Here is a 10,357-nt window from a genome sequence, read left to right on the forward strand (position 1 = left end):
TTCATGTCCATTGAGTCAGTGATGCTATCCAGCCATTTTGTCCTCTGTAATTCCCTTCTCCTCCTGCCTTCAATCTTTCCCAGCATCAGGGTGTTTTCAAGTGAGTCGACTCTGCATCAGGCAGCCAAAGTATTGGAGCTTCAGCTTCGGCATCAGTCCTTCTAATGAATATTCAGGATTGATTTCCTTTAGGACTGACTGGTTTGATAGCCATTCTGGTTATCTGGGTCATTAAGACCTTTTTTTTTTTACAATTCTGCATTCTTGCTATCTCTTCTTAATTTTCTCTTCTTCTGTTAGGTCTATACTATTTCTGTCCTTTATAGTGCCCATCTTTGCATGAAATGTTCTTTTGGTATCTCTGATTTTCTTGAAGAGATCTTTAGTCTTTGCCATTCTATTGTTTTCCTCTATTTCTTTGCACTGATCACTGAGGAAGGCTTTCTTAACTCTTCTTGCTGTTCTCTGGAACTCTACATTCAGATGGATATATCTTTCCTTTTCTCCTTTCCCTTTTGCTTCTTTTTTTTCCTCAGCTATTTGTAAGGCCTCCTCAGACAACTATTTGTCCTTGTTGCATTTCTTTTTCTTGGGGATGGTTTTGGTCACTGCCTCCTGTACTGTGTTATGAACCTCTGTCCATAGTTCTTCAGGCACTCTATCAGATCTAATCCCTAGAATCTGCTTGTCACTTCCACTTTAATAACCATAAGGGATTGAGTCATATCTGAGTAGCCTGGTTGTTTTCCCCACTTTCTTCAATTTAAGTCTGAATTTTGCAATAAGGAGTTCATGATCTGAGCCACAGTCAGTTCCCAGTCTTGTTTTTGCTGACTTTATAGAGCATCTCTATCTTCAGCTGAAAAGAATATAATCAATATGATATCGGTATTGACCATCTGGTGATGTAGATATGCAGAGTTGTCTCTTGTGTTGTTGCAAGAAGGTGTTTTCTATGACCAGTGCATTCTCTTGGCAAAACTCTGTTAGCCTTTGCCCTGCTTCATTTTATATTCCAAGGCCAAATTTGCCTGTTACTCCAGGTGTTTCTTGACTTCCTACTTCTGCATTCTAGTCCTCTATGATGAAAAGGACATCTGTTTCTGGCGTTAGTTCTAGAAGGTCTTGTAGGTCTTAATAGAACCATTCAGCTTCAGCTTCTTCAGCATTAGTGGCTGGAGCATAGACTCGGATTATTGTGATATTGAATGGTTTGCTTTGGAAATGAACAGAAATCATTCTGTCATTTTTGAGATTGTACCCAAATACTGCATTTCAGACTCTTGTTGTCTATGAGGGCTTCTCCATTTCTTCTTTTTTTTTTTTTTCCATTTATTTTTATTAGTTGGAGGCTAAATACTCCATAACATTGCAGTGGGTTCTGTCACACATTGACATGAATCAGCCATGGAGTTACATGTGTTCCCCACCCTGATCCCCCCTCCCACCTCCCTCTCCACCCGAGTCTCCATTTCTTCTAATCACTTCTTTCCCATAGTAGTAGATATAACATTCATCTGAATTAAATTCACCCATTCTGGTCTGTTTTAGTTCACTGATTCCTAAAACATCAATGTTCTCTCTTGCCATCTCCTGTTTGACCACTGCCAATTTACCTTGATTCATGGACCTAACATTCCAGGTTCCTATGCAATATTGTTCTTTACAGCATCAAACTTTACTTTCACCACTAGACACAGCCACAACTGGGCATTGTTTCCACTTAGGGTCAGCCTCTTCATTCCTTCTGGAACTGTTTCTCTGCTCTTCCGCATTAGCATCTTGGACACCTGTTGACCTGGGGGGCTCATCTTTCAGTGCCATATGCTTTTGCCTTTTCATACTGTTCATGGTTAGTGTATAGAAATGCAAGAGTAATCTGTGTACTATATTAAATTTGTGTCCTATAACTTTCTGAATTCATTGATGAGCTCAAGTAGTTTTCTGATGGAATCTTTAGGATTTTCTACATATTAGTATTATGTCATCTGTGTATGATAACAATTTCACTTCTTTTCCAAGTTGGATAATTTATTTCTTTCTCTTTTCTGACTGCTGTGGCTAGGACTTCCAAAACTGTGTATTAAATAATAGTGGCAAGAATGGGTCCCTCTGTCTTGTTCCTAATCTTAGATTAAATGCTTTCATTTTTTCACCACTGGGAATAGCATTTAGTGTAGGTTTGTCATACAGCATTTATTATGTTGAGGTAGGCTTCTTCTATGCTCACTTTGTGGGGAGTTTTTATCATAAATGGATGTTGAGTTTTGGTAAAAGCTTTTTTTGCATCTATTGAGATTATCATATGGTTTCTGTTCTTCACTTTGTTGTTGTGGTGTATCACATTGATTTGTGTATACTGAAGAATCTTTGCATCTCTGGGACAAACCCCACTTGGTCATGGTTAAATGTTCCTTTTTATGTATTGTTGGATTCTGTTTTCTAGTATTTTGTGAGGATTTTTGCATCTGTGTTCATCAGTGGAATTGGCCTGTAACTTTCTTTTTCTGTGATATCCTTGGTTTTGGTATCAGGGTGTTAGTGGCCTTGTAGAATGAGTTTGGGAGTATTCCTTCCCCTGCAGTTTTTTGGAAGGGTAGGTATTGGTTCTTGTCTAAATGTTTCCTAGAATTCATCTGTGAAGCCATTCATCCTTGGGATTTTGTTTGTTGGAACATTTTTTATTACAGTTTCAATTTCAGTGCTTGTGACTGTTGTGTTTATATTTTCTATTTCTTCCTGGTTTAGTCTTTGATGGTTATACTTTTCTAAGAATTTGTTCATTTCTTCCTGGTTGTCCATTTTATTGGCATATAGTTGATTATAATAGTCTCTTATGATCCTTTGAATTTCTACAGTGACTATTGCAACTCTTTTTCATTTCTCACTTTATTGATTTGAATCTATTTTCTTTATGAGTCTAACTAATAGTTTTTTTATTTTGTTGATCTTCTCAAAGATCCAGGTTTTAGTTTTATTGATCTTTACTATCGTTCTCTTCATTTCTTTTTCATGTATTTCAGCTGTGATCTTCATGAGTTCTTTCATTCTGCTAACATTGGGTATTTTTTTCTTCTTTCTCTAATTGCTTTAAGTGTAAGTTTAGGTTATTGACTTGTGATTTTTCTTGTTTCTTGAGGTAGGATTCTATTGCTATAAACTTCCCTCTTTGTTCCGCTTTTGCTGAATCTTATAGGTTTTGGGTCATTGTCTTTTCATTGTCACTTGTTTCTAGATACTTTTTTATTTCCTTTTTTATTTCTTCAGTGATCTCTTGGTTATTTAGAAGTGTATTGTTTAGCCTCCACATATTTGTGTTTTTTACAGTTTTTTCCTCTCTAACTGATATCTAATCTCATAGCGTTGTGGTTGCAAAAGATGCTTGATAATGATTTCCATTTCCTTAAATTTACTGAGGCTTGATTTGTGACCCAAGATGTAATTTATTCTGGAGACTATTCCTTGTGCACTCAAGAAGAAAGTGTATTCTGCTGCTTTTGGATGGAATGTCCTGAGATATCAATTAAGTCTATCAGTTCTAATGTATTATTTTAAGTTTGGTTTTCCTTATTAATTTTCTGTCTGGATAATCTGTCATTGGTGTAAGTGGGGTGTTAAAGTCATCTACTATTATTGTGTTACTATTTCTCCTTTTATTAGTATTAGCATTTGCCTTATTTATTGAGATGCTTCTACGTTGGGTGCATAAACATTTACAATTGTTATGTCTTCTCCTTAGAATGATCTCTTGATCATTATATAGTGTCCTTCCTTGTCTCTTGTAATTGTCTTTATTTTAAAGTCTATTCTGTCTGAGTATTGCTATTCCGGCTTTCTTTTGAGTTACATTTGCATGGAATATCTTTTTATATTCCCTTACTTTCAGTCCATATATGTCTCTAGATCTGAGTGGGTCTCTTATAGGTGGCAAATACATATATGTGTTTTGTTTTTGTATCTATTCAGCCAGTATGTCTTTTGGTTGGAGCATATAATCCATTTACACTAAGATAACTATTGATATGTATATTCTTTTTTTTTTTTACACTTTTTTTTTTTTTTTTTTTTTTTTTTTCCAGTGGGTTTTGTCATACATTGATATGAATCAGCCATGGATTTACATGTATTCCCCATCCCGATCCCCCCTCCCACCTCCCTCTCCACCCGATTCCTCTGGGTCTTCCCAGTGCACCAGGCCCGAGCACTTGTCTCATGCATCCCACCTGGGCTGGTGATCTGTTTCACCATAGATAGTATACATGCTGTTCTTTTGAAATATCCCACCCTCACATTCTCCCACAGAGTTCAAAAGTCTGTTCTGTATTTCTGTGTCTCTTTTTCTGTTTTGCATATAGGGTTATCGTTATCACCTTTCTAAATTCCATATATATGTGTTAGTATGCTGTAATGTTCTTTATCTTTCTGGCTTACTTCACTCTGTATAATGGGCTCCAGTTTCATCCATCTCATTAGAACTGATTCAAATGAATTCTTTTTAATGGCTGAGTAATATTCCATGGTGTATATGTACCACAGCTTCCTTATCCATTCATCTGCTGATGGGCATCTAGGTTGCTTCCATGTCCTGGCTATTATAAACAGTGCTGCGATGAACATTGGGGTGCACGTGTCTCTTTCAGATCTGGTTTCCTCAGTGTGTATGCCCAGAAGTGGGATTGCTGGGTCATATGGCAGTTCTATTTCCAGTTTTTTAAGAAATCTCCACACTGTTTCCATAGCGGCTGTACTAGTTTGCATTCCCACCAACAGTGTAAGAGGGTTCCCTTTTCTCCACACCCTCTCCAGCATTTATTGCTTGTAGACTTTTGGATAGCAGCCATCCTGACTGGCGTGTAATGGTACCTCATTGTGGTTTTGATTTGCATTTCTCTAATAATGAGTGATGTTGAGCATCTTTTCATGTGTTTGTTAGCCATCTGTATGTCTTCTTTGGAGAAATGTCTGTTTAGTTCTTTGGCCCATTTTTTGATTGGGTCATTTATTTTTCTGGAATTGAGCTTCAGGAGTTGCTTGTATATTTTGAGATTAATCCTTTGTCTGTTTCTTCATTTGCTATTATTTTCTCCCAATCTGAGGGCTGTCTTTTCACCTTACTTAAGGAAACAATACCATTCACCACTGCAACAAAAAGAAATAAAATACTTAGGAGTATATCTACCTAAGAAACAAAAGGACCTATACATAGAAAACTATAAAACACTGATGAAAGAAATCAAAGAGGACACAAACAGATGGAGAAACATACCGTGTTCATGGATTGGAAGAATCAATATTGTCAAAATGGCTATTCTACCCAAAGCAATCTATAGATTCAATGCAATCCCTATCAAGCTACCAACGGTATTTTTCACAGAACTAGACCAAAGAATTTCACAATTTGTATGGAAATACAAAAAACCTCGAATAGCCAAAGTAATCTTGAGAAAGAAGAATGGAACTGGAGGAATCAACCTGCCTGACTTCAGACTCTACTACAAAGCCACAGTCATCAAGACAGTATGGTACTGGCACAAAGACAGAAATATAGATCAATGGAACAGAATAGAAAGCCCAGAGATAAATCCACGAACCTATGGACACCTTATCTTTGACAAAGGAGGCAAGGATATACAATGGAAAAAAGACAACCTCTTTAACAAGTGGTGCTGGGAAAACTGGTCAACCACTTGTAAAAGAATGAAACTAGAACACTTTCTAACACCATACACAATAATAAACTCAAAATGGATTAAAGATCTAAATGTCAGACCAGAAACTATAAAACTCCTAGAGGAGAACATAGGCAAAACACTCTCCGACATAAATCACAGCAAGATCCTCTATGACCCACCTCCCAGAATATTGGAAATAAAAGCAAAACTAAACAAATGGGACCTAATGAAACTTAAAAGCTTTTGCACTACAAAGGAAATGATATGTATATTCTTATAGCCATTTTGTTAATTGATTTGGATTTGTTTGTGTAGATGTTTTTTCTCCCTTTCCTCTTTCTTTTTCTTCTCTTGTGTTTTGATGACTATCTTTAATATTGTGTTTGGATTCCTTTTTCTTTCTTGTGTCTGTATCTGTTGTTGATTTGTGACTTGAGGTTCCCATGAGGTTTTGATATAGCAATCTATATATATATATATGTATGTATTGTATATACATATATGTGTGTGTATATGATATATATGTTATATACATGTACATGTGTATATATGATATATATGTTATATATATATATACATATACCATCATGATTATCTGGGTCATGAAGATTTTTTTTGTATAGCTCTTCTGTGTATTGCCACCTCTTCTTAATATCTTCTGCTTCTGTTAGGTCCATACCATTTCTGTCCTTTATTGTGCCCATCTTTGCCTGAAATGTTCCCTTGGTATCTCTAATTTTCTTAGAGAGATCTCTAGTCTTTCCCATTCTACTGTTTTCCTCTATTTCTTTGCACTGATCACTGAGGAATGCTTTCTTATCTCTCCTTGCTATTCTTTGGAACTCTGCATTCAAATGCGTATATCTTTACTTTTCTCCTTTGCTTTTCGGTTCTCTTCTTTTCACAGCTATTTGTAAGGCCTCCTCAGACAACCATTTTGCTTTTTTGCATTTCTTTTTCTTGGAGTTGGTTTGATCCCTATCTCTTGTACAATGTCATGAACCTCCATCCATAGTTCTTCAGGCACTCTGTTTATCAGATCTAATCCCTTGAATCTATTTGTCACTTCCACTGTATAATAGTAAGGGATTTGATTTAGGTCATACCTGAATGGTCTAGTGGTTTTCCCTACTTTCTTTAATTTAAGTCTGAATTTGGCAATAAGGAGTTCATGATCTGAGCCACAGTCAGCTCCTGGTCTTGTTTAGCTGACTGTATAGAGCTTCTCCATCTTTGGCTGCAAAGAATATAATCAATCCGATTTCGGTGTTGATCATTTGGTGATGTCCATGTGTAGAGTCTTCTCTTGTGTTGTTGGAAGAGGGTGTTTGCCATGACCAGTGTGCTCTCTTGGCAAAACTCTATTAGCCTTTGCCCTGCTTTATTCTGTACTCCAAGGCCAAATTTATTTGTTACTCCAGGTGTTTCTTGACTTCCTACTTTTACATTTCAGTCCCCTATAATGAAAAAAACATCTTTTTTGGGTGTTAGTTCTAGAAGGTCTTGTAGGTCTTCATAGAACTGTTGAAGTTCAGCTTCTTCAGCATTACTGGTTGGGGCATACCCATAGACTTGGATTACTGTGATATTGAATGGTATGCCTTGGAAACGAACAGAGATCATTCTGTTGTTTTTGAGATTGCATCCAAGTACTGCATTTCGGCCTCTCTTGTTGACTATGACAGCTACTCTATTTCTTCTAAGGGATTCTTTCCCATGGTAGTAGATATAATGGTCATCTGAGTTAAATTCACCCATTCCAGTCCATTTTAGTTCACTCATTCCTAGAATGTCAACATTCACTCTTGCCGTCTCCTGTTTGACCACTTGCAATTTGCCTTGATTCATGGACCTAACATTCCAGGTTCCTATGCAATATTGCTCTTCACAGCATCAGACTTTGCTTCTACCACCAGTCACATCCACAACTGGGTATTGTTTTTGCTTTGGCTCCATCTCTTCATTCTTTCTGGAGTTATTTCTCCACTGATCTCCAGTAGCATATTGGGCACCTACTGACCTGGAGAGTTAATCTTTCAGTGTCCTATCTTTTTGCCTTTTCACACTGTTCATGGGGTTCTCAAGGCAAGAATACTGAAGTGGTTTGCCATTCCCTTCTCCAGTTGACCACATTTTGTCAGAACTCTTCACCATGACCTGTCCATCTTGGGTGGCCCTACATGGCATGGCTCATAGTTTCATTGAGTTAGACAAGGCTGTGGTCCATGTGATCAGATTGGTTAGTTTTCTGTGATTGTGATTTTCAGTCTGTCTGCCCTCTGATGGAGAAGGATAGAGGTTTATGGAAGCTTGCTGATGGGAGAGACTGACTGAGGGGAAACGGGGTCTTGTTCTGATGGGCGGGGTTGTGCTCAGTAAGTCTTTAATCCAATTTTTTGTTGATGGGTAGAGCTATGTTCCCTCCCTGTTATTTACCTGGGGCCAAACTATGGTGGAGGTAATGAAGATAATGGTGACCTCCTGCAAAAGGTCCCATGCATGTACTGCTACACTCAGTGCCCCCAACCCTGCAGCAGGCCACCACGCCCGCCAGAGACTCCTGGACACTCCTGAGCAAATCTGGGTCGGTCTCTTGTGGGGTCACTGCTCCTTTCTCCTGGGTCCTGGTGCACACAAGGTTCTGTTTGTGCCCTCCAAGAGTCTATTTCCCAGTCCTGTGTAAGTTCTGGCAGCTCTGTGGTGGGGTTAATGGTGACCTTCTCCAAGAGGGCTTATGCCGTACCCAAGTCAGGAGCCCCTGCCCCTGCGGCAGTCCACTGCTGACCCTTACCTCCACAGGAGACGCTCAAACACAGTCTCAGTCTCTGTGGGGTCTCTGGGTCCAGGTGCACACAAGGTTTGTCTGAGGTCTCTGAGAGTCTCTGATGGGAATGGGGTTTGATTCTAAACTTGAGTTCGTTCCTCCTACCATCTTGCTGGGGCTTCTTTGCCCTTGGACGTGGGGTATCTCCTCACAGCAGCTCCAGCACTGTGCAGCCACACCTTTAGCACCATATATATACATACATATGTGTGTATATATGATATATATATGTGATATATACATATACATGTGTGTATATATGATACATATATGATTATTTTAAGTTGCTGTTCTCTTAATTCCAAGTGCATTTTCAGTACACTGCATTTGTATCCTCTCCTCACTATTTTGGGCTTTCCTGGTGGTTGAACAGTAAAGCATCTGCCTGCAAAGCAGGAGACGCAGGAGATATGGGTTTGGTCCCTGGGTCAGGAAGATCCCCTGGAGGAGGAAATGGCAACCTGCTCCAGTATTCTTGCCAGGAAAATCCCATAAACAGAGGAGTCTGGTAGGCTACAGTCCATGGGCTCACAGAGTTAGACAGAACTGAGCATGCACACAGGGCTCAGGGCCTTCCCACTGTGGCTCATTTTGACATCATATTTGCATGTGGTTGATTTCCTACCTGTATTTGCTTTTACTGGTGAGCTTTCCCATACATAATTTTCTTGCTTCTTGTTTCTTTTCCTCACAGAGAAGTTACTTTAGCATTTGTAAAGCTGGTTTGGTGGTGCTGAATTCTCTTAGTTTTTGTTTGTAAAGTTTTTGATTTCTCCATTGAATCTGAACAAGAACCTTGCTGGGTAGAGTATTCTTGGCTATAGGTTTTTTCACTTCATCATTTAAGTATATCCTGCCACTCTTTTCTGGCATGCCAAACTTCTGTTGAAAAATAGGCCTATAGCTCTATGAGAGTTTCCTTGTGTGTTATTGCTGCCTTTCCTTCCTGCTTTAAATATTTTCTCTTTCTTTTTAATTTTTGTCATTTTAATTAAAGTGTGCCTTGCTGTGTTCCTTCTTAGGTTAATTCTGTGTAGGATTTCCTGTGCTTCCTGGTCTTCAGCTATTATGTTTCCTTTTATAGTGGGGAAGTTTTCAGCTATTATGTTTTCAAATATTTTCCCAGGTCTTTTTCTTTCTCTTCTCCTTTTGAGACTTTTATACTGCTTTTACTATATACTGCTTATACTTTTATACTTATGCCACTTATACTACTTTTGATTCCTTGTAGTGTATTTTTCATTTCACTTATTGTATTCTTTATCTCTGTTTGGTTGTTCTTTTTGTTTTCTAATTCTTTGTTATAAACTTCTGCCTTCTCACTCTGTGCATCCATTCTTCTCCTGAGTTCTTTGATTATCTTTAGGATGATTATCCTGAGTACTTTTTTAGATAGATTGCCTCTTTCTTAAATTGAAGAAAGTAGGGGAAACCACTAGACCATTCAGGTATGACCTAATCAAATCTCTTAAGATTATGCAGTGGGAGTGTGAAATAGATTCAAAGGATTAGATCTGATAGAGTGCCTGAAGAACTATGGATGGAGGTTCATGACACCGTACAAGAGACAGGGATCAAGACCATCCCCAAGAAAAAGAAATGCAAAAGAGCAAAATAGCTGTCTGAGGAGGCCTTACAAATAGCTGTGAAAAGAAGAGAACCGAAAAGCAAGGGAGAAAAGAGATATCTATTTCAATGTAGAGTTCCAAAGAATAGCAAGGAGAGATAAGAAAGCCTTCCTCAGTGATCAGTGCAAAGAAATAGAGGAAAACAATAGAATGGGAAAGACTAGAGATCTCTCTAAGAAAATTAGAGATACCAAGGGAGCATTTCATGCAAAGATGGGAACAGTAAAGGACAG

General features: G+C 38.2%; 1 long non-coding RNA gene across 1 annotated transcript in view; it reads right to left on the bottom strand.

Annotated features, from left to right (window-relative positions):
• Positions 1-574: 574 nt before the first annotated feature.
• The window catches only part of LOC122453234, a 14,347-nt gene continuing 4,564 nt past the window's right edge, over positions 575-10,357 (bottom strand). The window contains exon 3 of the long non-coding RNA XR_006272984.1: positions 575-681. This is a non-coding gene — a long non-coding RNA (uncharacterized LOC122453234). The remainder of the gene's footprint in view (positions 682-10,357) is intronic.

The sequence above is a fragment of the Cervus canadensis genome, chromosome 14 (genome assembly GCF_019320065.1).
Source record: "Cervus canadensis isolate Bull #8, Minnesota chromosome 14, ASM1932006v1, whole genome shotgun sequence".
NCBI lineage: Eukaryota > Metazoa > Chordata > Mammalia > Artiodactyla > Cervidae > Cervus > Cervus canadensis.